We start from the raw sequence: 10,644 nt of genomic DNA, 5'->3' as shown, positions 1-10,644 counted from the left end.
ATAAAAGCAAGGGTTTCCTCTCCACACAAAAAGACAAAAAAAACCCCAATCCCCCCTTCCTTTTCCCATCTCCTTCCAAAGTCATGAAAAGCACCAGTTTCTCTCTCCTCTCCTCCAACCTATCCAAAGCATAGAACCCTCCATCTTCTTAACACCTCAGAAGTTTAACTCCTCTCCTGCCTCTGAGAAGTTGGCAGGCTGAGAATTGCTCTTTGCAAAGGTCAGCGGTTAGGCCTGTGCCATGAAGGGCTCACACAGGAACAAAACCCAAGCTCTCTCAGGCAGACTGACAGTATCTCACCGCTTTGCTGCCTGCCCCATATTCCCTCCAGACAGAAGCAGCCCACATTCCCTGCCATCCCTCTCCAGGAGGCCAGCTGTGCAGCTGACATGATGGAAGGAAATACTTGCCTTCCAAGCCCTTACTCAAAACAGAAGGCAAGCAGAAAGCTTTAAAAAAAAAAGTGTTGTAAAATACATGTAGATCTGTACATAAAAATATTTCTCATGAGTAGAAGAGTTCATCATAATTAACCCCTCAAATTAAATAAAACCAAGTGCTTACATGTTAAGGCTTCATCTAGTGTTGCTATGCAGACCACTTCAGTGGAGAAGCACTTAATTCGGCCACCATAAATAAGGGATGCTCAGGCTGGAAGTTGCTTGATCTGGTTCTGTAGCTTGATGGGCGGACAGGGCATGTGGCTCCTCCTTGGACGAGGTTTTAACAGGGGTGAAAGTCAGAAGGTGCTGAACAGCTTTTGAAGAACCTGTCATTCCAGTAATAAAGCACTCTGATCCTGCTAGTGGGTGAGATGCTGGTGCATCTCCCATCTCCATCAAGACCCACCACCTCCTTAATAGCACTTGTCTGTCACAGGTTGGCAGCCTGCTCTGGGCAGCAAGCAGATCAAGAGCTTTGTACTGTGCCATGCAAACATCTTGCCCACATCTTCCTCAGTTTCAGTAAAGAAAGTGAAAGAGAACAGGATGATTCAGGGATTTCACATGGCTTTATCACCAAGTGCAGGAAACAGGTTTTTGCAGCGATGCAAGGGTGCGATAACCAATGGTCTTTTGAATCCCCAGTGTGGCTCAGAGGTTTTCATATCACAGCAAGGTCAGGAAGGAGAGAAGGGAGATCTTCAGTTCTATATTTATTTGAAAAACGGCACCTGCCTGGAACATGCTGTTTGCAATATTGGGAGATACTGTGAAAGCAGAGGCTTCTCTTCCAGGTGGGAACCGACCACATAGATGCTGGAGTCCAGCAAGTGCCTGACAGATATCCTCAGCAGCTGTTAGGTTGAACATTTATCTGAAATGCACCTACGATGCTTCCATATGTGTATGGAGCACAATTCACACAGCACATGGATGAAATTAAACTTTGGGAGAGGACATCAGCACGAGGCAGCTGCAAACATAGGAGTGCTGTAGCAAGAATCCTAGCTGGCCCAAAACTGTGTTGTTTGAATAAAATCTTTGATCATTAAATGCTTTGTCTCTGTTGAGCGGTTGAGAACTGAAACAGAGTTTAACACATCTTATGGCAATAGCAGCCAAAAGCCAAATGTATGGGGAGTGCAGAAGCATGCCCTCTATAGATACTCAAATTTCTGCTGTCTGGAGTAAGAGGACATAGGTACTACGTATCTTCAAGACAGAAATACAGCTGGCAAGGAAGTAACTCTCTTGTGCTAGGTGAGGATTCGAACCAAGTTTTTATTACAGTAACGTTTTGAAGAAAAGGAAATGTTTAGAAGATTGAGTTTTCAAGAAAGAAAGGAATTCACTGGACTGACAAAGGATCTTGTCCAGATCTTGCAAAATTCAATTTAAGAAAATCAAAGAGAAATTTCTAAAAATCATGAAAGTAAGAATACCATTTTGTTAGACACTCTCCTTTCAATATTGGATTAGAATGGGAATAATCATTGTTAATAGGTAAGGTTTTTAAATTTAAAATTTTAACGCAATCTTTTGCACTTTAATTAAAAGGTACTAAAATGTATAATTTTGTAAGTAAAGAGCAAAGTTCTTCCCGTCCCTAGGATTGCCATTGGATTGCACTGTAGGATTCTTTGTATAACAAACTATCTGAAATTCAGTGTATCAAGGGAACATATCACACTGTTGTTTTAACATTTGGAAAAGCAGAATGAATTGTATTGATCAACAAAGGTCTAAAATCTTAGAAAGCTTAGCTCACTAGAGCAACACTGAGAGAACGTGTTTGTGGCTGCCACTGTCTTGGAAGGCCTGCTGGATCCAGTGGTGGAGGTTACATACTGCTTGGAACAAAGGCAAATTAGATCACAACGTACATCATCGGTGGTCATCATCTCTATGACCAAGTGCCACTTTTATACCCCCAAAAACATTTGTGGTCAGATCATGTTGTCGTGTCTCTGTCCACCCAGGGCAACACATGCCACAACCACGGCATTTATAAAGCTCAGAATGAATCTTTTATTTTCTGTCAAAGACAAAACTAGGAAGACTTTCTTCAGTTGTTACTTCTTTCTTGCCCCCCTGCTTCATATCAGACAGGAGTACTCTTTTCTATCAGTTCAAGGGATCACCTTTTTTCACCAAAGAGGGAGGGAAGTAGGAGCTAGCTCGCTCGCTCGCTTTCCTCCACACCTGCAGGTTCCTCTAGCCTCTTGCTGAGCTGAAAGCATTTTAAATGTCAGCTGTGAATCAGAAACCACAGGCTGGTTGGTAGCAACTGAGCCTCCTTGTTTTACCAAGTAGGTTCAGCAGACCTTCCAGTTCTTCCAGCAGTTCATATACCCTGTGACAGGGCAAACCATCCATGTTTGCCCACTAGGACATCAGATTTAATAAAATCTGCCTGATATACATATGCATACGTGCACGTGTACAAACTCCACCTCCCCTGCCATGCACAGACAGAGCAATGCCCCCATCTGACCTTCCAACCAGCCAGCCTTCCACGGGGCTGATACAATGCCCTTGTGAGCTACCTCCTGACCCAAGGGCTTATCATAAGATCAGGGCCATAGTTTAAACCAGATGTCAAAGAGTTGTAAATCTTGACATAAAAAAAGATTAATCATACTTTCAGTTCAGTGAATGTGGCAAAGCATTTTGAAACGCCGTACTCCTGTGTCTTTCACTGGTCCCTCATTTTACCCACTTTGTAGCTGTTATTAGCGTTAACCTTGTGAGCAAAGCAAAGAGGCCTGGAAAAGAAAATCTGCAGAGGGTAAAGAAAATACACAGCATTTTTCCAGAGAACAAAAGGCACCATCCAATGAATGCAAAAGGAGATGAGATGTCAGCGGTTTATTTCTGCTCTAAAACCAAAGACCTCTTTATAACCTAATAGAATTATAAACTCGAGTCTACCATTAATAGCATGCATGGCGCCAGTGTAATAAAAAATGGAAATTCATTGTCCAAGAATGATTTATGAAGTTCAGCAATTCATGTCAGAGTTTCCACAACATTATGCTTCTCAAAACATCACAGGTCCAACTAACTAACAGTTCTCAGTTAGGCATTGATCCTTTAATGAATGTGTGCACTTTACTGATTTTATTTTGGCAATGTTACAAGCCTGGAAGCAAGAGAGGGAGAGCGAATATGTGCAGTACAATATTCAGCAACATTTCTAATCTGCTTTGTACTTGGTATCTGTAAGATACCTATTTCATTTTTACACCCTCTGGGACAAATATATACCACAGAATATGTAAATTTCTGAAAAAATACGCATTTTTTAATACTGAGTTCAGCAGAATATGAATAAATAGATGTGAGGAAGCGAAGATCAGATTTGAGGATCATTTTAGCAATAGGCTGTATTTCATATCTATAACCATGAATAAAAAGAATGCATAGAAACTATTAATTAGCCCGTTTTCGACCATTTGTGTCCCTGTAGCGCTACACCCAGCGACCTTGCTCACTTTTTTTTTTATTTAGTTTTAATGGTTCAGCTCTTCTTCAGTCATCAATAGGGAGCCTTGTTGCCATAGTGACAGACAGATGGATTAACACAATGTTTAGAGAGATACAGTAGTGCCAAATTTTGATACATACAGTAAGCACTAATGTACTGCATACACAAGAAGGCACGCATGCAGAAAATTGCAGGGACAGTCTTCCATATGCACGGAGAGTGCCTTGACACAAAATTCCCATTATCTTTTGACAGAAAGTGGCCATCTATCTCCCACTTACACCCTTCAGAAACACCCTGTTGGAGTTATGGACAGTTGCTCTAGAAACTTAGAGCAAATGTTTAATAAGGCCTGTTGGGAAGGGCTGCTGTCAACACCTAATGTGTCTGCATGTATTAGGCCATGAAGCTACTGGTCATCTTAGAATGATTATTGTAATCCACTTCTTGAAATGCAGTCTGACACTTTCAGCTGAGACCTTTACATTTGCCTGTTTACTTTATTCCTTGCAGGTCTCACTAATGAGAAAGAAATGTGAGGTATACAAAAATGATTGGATTTTTACGGAGCACAGACAGATTGCATGTCGAGTAATTCTTCTTAACAACTTTCATAGTTCTTTCTCCTTCAAACCTTAATGACCTGCACCTTCTTTGCCCATCTCACCCCCTTCCCTAGAGCTGCTAATGAGCCTTCTTGTTTTCAGAGTATTAGCTTGATGGTTTATGTCTTACAAAAATCCTCTGAGATTAAATTAATGCAGGAAGAAAATGTGGGACAGTTACACTACGAATCCCTATTATTTAGATGGTGAATCCCCCGTGCTTGTAGAACTAAGAGATTATGCTAGTTCCACAGTTTTGTTTTATTTTATTTTTATTTTATTTTATTTTATTTTATTTTATTTTATTTATTTCATTTTATTTTTACTGTATTCTCCATGCAATGTTTGAATCATTCTGTCATTGCTGAACACCTTCACTGCAGAAACCTATGATAAGCTGCTAAATTGACTGAAAAGTCAGGTACTTTTAAAAGACAATTTGACCTGCTGACTGAAATTCTGGCACAAACTTTGTGCTTCTAGAAATATTCTAGATGTGAAATCCGAAGTACTTTATCCAGATCACACTATTAATTTATGTTACAAGAATAATTTAATTAGAAATGTTTTCCATCCATCTACACAAAGTGATAATTATCATTCATCAGAAGCCTAATATTCAGCTCCCCTTCCAGGCCTTTTTTAATTGTAATATTAGACTATAGCAATTAAGCTCTGTCAACGACCGCAAAAAGGGCCTTTGGATATAATTGCACTGAAGCTGATTAGGGGAAGTATACATCTCATATTCATACCAATTAATTGTACGGTTGGATTTCTCAGCAGGTGATGCACTACACGAGTCAAGTTTATACTGGCCACCTCCCCACAGTAAATGAAACGCCAGTCCAATTTCTTCCTCCGCCGGGTGCTCTGCAGCACGCGCCGCCGACGAGGGCCCCCAGACTGGTGTCGCTGGCCGCACGAGGACAGCCAGTGGTGCGGGGCGGGTGCCGCAGTCTCTGAACATGGCATCTGAGGGGCTTCTGCTGCCCAGCGGTGGCCCGCGCCAGCAGTGTGTCCCTCCTGCCCCGCAGCCACAGTGGCCCGGGGTGTCACCTCAGAGCCATGTACAAGTGGGCCAAGCTTGAACTTACCCTTGCCCACAAACTAGTTTGTGGGGCGGTCTATCCAGACGTCCAGGTCTTGGTCCAACCTCCTCCCCAAAACAGGCTCAGCTGTGAGCTCAGACCAGCTCACCCAGGGCTTTATCCTCTTGAAAACCTCCTGAGAAGGAGACTGCACAACCTCTCTGGGCAGCCTGATCTCAGCCTGACCATCCTCACAGGGACCTGTTTGAGCTGTGGAGGAGTCCTGGAGCCCACAGCAGGAAACACACAGGATGGACAACTCTGCATATTGGACTGTCACCAAGAGGCCTCCTCTGTCCTGCCAACCATAATGTCGCAAGTTTCCGATTCTGGCTGTGTGGGCCAGGAGCAGATTTTTTCTGTAGAAAATCCTGCTTCCAGGCTGTCACCAGGCAGAACTGGTCACCTGGTCGATCTAACCAGGGGTGCAGGACCACCAGGTAGCAGCATCCAGGCAGAGTGGCTGAGCTTCAAGTACCAGGCCATGCTGTCATAACACCATGGAAATGATAATTAATTTTTGCTGTTTCTTTTTTTGAATTCTGTCAGAAATAATTCTGACAGAAAGCTTTTCTAATACGGTACAGCAAAGAAACTATTAGAAGTTGGTAGAGTACTATTCTATAACAAAATACATATTGAGACCATTAAAGACATGGTACCCAGTAAAAAATAAAAAAGAGCTTGTAAACATTTTTGCTAGGCCTCTAAAGACAGTGGTAATACTACAGGAATTGGGAAAGGATCTATGATTTGCCTCTCTAGTTAATGTGGGCAGAGCCAAAGAGATATGGGCATATTTTACTTGCAGAGAGAGCATATCGTAAACACTGAGCAGGTAATAAATCATATAATTAGTAAAGGATAAGAACAGAAAACAAGCAGATAGATGCATGTGCAAGAAAACCCTCCGTAAGTGTTCTCTTCTCTGTGGCGCCAGATAAATGCCATCCAAGGCATATGACAGCCTTGACACGTGTTGTCAACAGCTCTGAAATTTGCAGTGCGCCTCTGACCAGCCATAATGTCATCATTCATGAGTGCTAATTTGGGATTTATAACTGAAACTCTGGCCATACTGCCAATGGGACTTTTGCCATTTACTGAAATGCAGCCAGGCTCTGCCCATAAAAAGCAATGCCGCTCTGGTGTCAGTGCAGCGTGCCGGCACACTCCATCTTGTCCGTAGTTACACATGACATGCTCTGCTGAATAACCAAATGTAAAAGTGAAATTAAAAAATAAGCGCTGCATCTTCTGCCGAAGTAATCTGCAGTTTAGAAAGGCAGCTCTGGGCTGGGGGACGTGACCGGGATCTGGAGATCCAGCCTCTCAGCTCCTGCTTTTGCCGGAGACCTACAGCAGAACTTTGTGCAAACTGATTCATTTCCTCATCTTCTCCAAATGAAAAAATACCTCTCCCATAATTCTTTGAAGTTAGCTCAACCGATACTTTTAAAGTGTCTTTTGATTCTCCAATGCAAGGCTCTTCTTATAATTGTTTTTACATTTGACAAATGAACAGACTTTGTCACTATTTCTATGGTTAAAGTCTATAAATCATTATTCAGTGACCAGATTTTTTCTGCGATACAAGACAAGAGACCTGAGGACTTACTCTCAACATGGGAATATCAGACACCAGCTTTTTAAGTGATGCACAACAGTAACCAGCTTACTGTAAAAACAGAGGTTCCTGCAGAAACCAAATCATAGCTGCAGAACACTTTCATTTCTTGTCCAATCGACCAGAAAATTGTTCGGAAATAGGTAACCGGTTTCTTCATGCCCCGGGCTGTATACAGTGCTGAGGCTGCACGGTGCTTTCAGGAATAGCAAAGCTTCCATAAATACAGGAAACGACCCCAGTGAGCCAGGCAGAGAGCAAAGCTCAGCTCTCCCGAGAGTCAGAGAGTAGCCCAACTGCTGAATTTTCTCTCTTTCCAAAAGCAGTGTTTGGCTCTTTCCAAAATTCTTTTACATAATCCAGTTCTGTTACCGATCACGTCAGTTCAAACGGTATTCAAATCAACCACCTTTAAGTTTTGAACTGGATTTTCTAACTCCAAGCAGGATTCTGTGCCTCAGCTGCCAATTTTTTCTGCAGTGGCACTCAAGACTGTTTTGGACATATAATATCAGACAGTTAGATGATTTAGTGAATGTATCAAATTACTGCATTTATTATGTCCCAGTCAGCTTACAAACTAGCTTCTCCTCCTCTGCAAGACCTCGACTGCAAGCTTGGTCCTCAAGTGAAACTTGCCTACAGCAGCGATGGCCAGGCATCACTGTGCAGTCCTGCACAGAACAGGGAGTGGAGCAGGAGAAACACAGGTCAAGGCTGAAATACTTTGCAGCATTATGTTATGAGTTTGCATACCGTGCTTTCATTTCTTGATAGAGCTGCTTATGGGCAGGAATACCATGCATTCGCAAAGGTTATAAAAATCTCTTATGCAAACCTGTTTCTTTTGTATTTTTCTTAAATTTCCTTTCTTCCCTCTGCTCTTGCTTATTCTGTTTCCACACTTCACCCTTACCAATACTGTGCATTTTTTATGAACTTCCACGAGAGGCACAGCGTTACCCAATTTTTCATTAAAACCCAGGGACTGATGTAGAAATCCTAACCATAACTTCAGAATCACAGGTGGAGATTTACACATACATTGAAGCTGAAAACTTTGGTTGCCTCTCATTGTCTGCTTTTGGCTCACCATTTTTTTTGTAATAAACCAGGAAGCCCACAGAAGGAAGCCCACCATCCACAATTGCTTCTCTGTGAAACTCAGGGCATCCTGGCTACTGCAAACCTGGACAGAAAGTAAATGTGCCTGAACCTGGTCATGCAATTACTGTTGCTTTGTCCAAATTCATAGCTACGAGAGCTCAGACCTGTGGTCAAGCTGAATTAGTAGAAGCAATGTATTTTTCAACTCTGCTATCACCTATATAACCTACTTATTTGCATATGCATTTTCATGCCCTCATTTTATGAAGATTTAGATATTTGATACTAGAATCATTAAAATCTGTCTTTCAAACAAAAATGTGTCTGCTTGTAGAAAAAGCTAAATGAATTTTAGAAAAAGATAACTGGTTAATTCTGAGTAGCCACATATGGATCGGTATGCTTGCATGTGTACCGTAACAGTGACAGAGAAGGAACGAGAGAAAACGCAAGGCTCTTGGATGAGGTATACATACTAGGACAAAAAGAGTTATGTTAAATTATATAACATAACAAGAAGAGATTAATATTGTAACCTAAACAGACACAATTCTGCTGAACATATCTTCTTTGTTTTTTTTTAAAGCAGGACCCTTTATTTTACAACACTAAGAATTTTAAGTTATTCAGTAAGATAGAGTGGATTTTATGGGTTTTATGCCCTACTTTAAGTCTCTGAATGACTAATAGAGACAGATCTGATCTGACTCTCTTAAAGACAGATTCTTGGCATTGTTCAAACCAGGATTAAATAACACCATTATTCATTTTCTCTTCTCTTTCTTCCTAGTTCCAGAGAAGATTTGAAAGTGACGTCTTGATTGATGTGAACTCAAAAAAATATCCTGAGAAGAAAATCTAGGATTTTATCATCAAAGACACAAAAAATAGGTTATTATCTCTCACAGTTCAAGGATTCTTCTAGCAGATGCAGTGGTGATCTTGACACAATTTACAATCAAAATGACATGCATGCTGTTGTTTTAGTTTTATGCATGCTGATAGCATTTAAATACTGTACCTAATCCCATACCGTTCAGCATAAAGATAAAATAAAAAGTAATCATCTCCTTTAATACTGTCACTGTGCAGTTATTCTAAGACCATCTTTTATAAGCTTTTCCAGGAGGCTTTATTAGTATTTCTGGCGAAGTCACAAAGAAGTACAGTACTAATGCTATGCCAAAACATGTACAGGATTTTGGGGTGCTTTTTCCAAAGGAGGGAAGAAGACTGGAAGCCAGTTGGGTGCTGTCCAGATTAGAAAAAAGGAGTTAGTGATGATGGGTCAGCTACACAGCAGAGGAAACGCCTACTTCTTTTGCGACAACTGCTTCTTAACTGGGTAAAAATTTTGTTTAACTCGCACAGTAGAGGGACTACTAGGAAACGGCTTTGGATTGGTTTTCAGAAGTACTGTGAACAGGAAGTTTCCCAAAATACTAAATTTTTGCCTAGCAACCCAAGCCCCTATAATTAGACCCTTAGATACCGACTATAAATGATGATGAAAATATACAAAGAAGGAAGCTGGGGGAAAAGCACTTGTTTGGGATTTATTTACATTATTTGCTTGCTGTTGAAGTACCGACTGTTACATACAAGAATATACCTCACCTGCCCATAATGAATCTTGGCAAGTTAGCATACTGTTTGATAAGGGAACACATTCAATAGTGATAGATAACTAAATGGCGATTTATATCCATCAGCAACAGCAGCTGAGAATTACTGCGGCACAGACATGCAAGAAAACATAAACTTATGGTTCTCGTAGTGTTACTTTATGATTCCTTTCAGACAGAATTTAGATGTATATGAAGAATTATTTACGTAATGTGTGAGAATGAGGATTTGGAACAACAACAACAAATTATTTTAGAGCAACAGCCTTCATAAAGATACGGCTTAGTAAAACTCATGGGACGTTAAGAATTTCTCCCGGTTTTATGAGGTCCATGACGTCACCTGTCCCGCAGACTTAAACAAAAAGCCCTTTATGAGCCTGCTACAAAACATTTGATTTAAAAGGGGCTTTGACAACTTCTGCCGATTTTTCCCCTGCGTGACCCGGGCTCCCGGGGACACCGAACGCGCCTCCGGCGGGACCCGCTCACCGCGGCACGAAGGCAACAGCAGCGAGGTGAAACCCCCAGCGCCCGGGGACGCGCCCGCCGCCCGGCCTCGGCCCCCCGCGGTACCGGCTGCCGCCGCCCGGCTTCCCCGCCGCACCGCCCGCCCTCCTGCGGCCTCGCTGGGGGGCGACAGCGGCCGCCAGGCCCC

Source organism: Opisthocomus hoazin, chromosome 2 (assembly GCF_030867145.1).
Source record: "Opisthocomus hoazin isolate bOpiHoa1 chromosome 2, bOpiHoa1.hap1, whole genome shotgun sequence".
NCBI classification, from domain to species: Eukaryota; Metazoa; Chordata; class Aves; order Opisthocomiformes; family Opisthocomidae; genus Opisthocomus; species Opisthocomus hoazin.
This window is presented reverse-complemented; position numbering follows the sequence as displayed.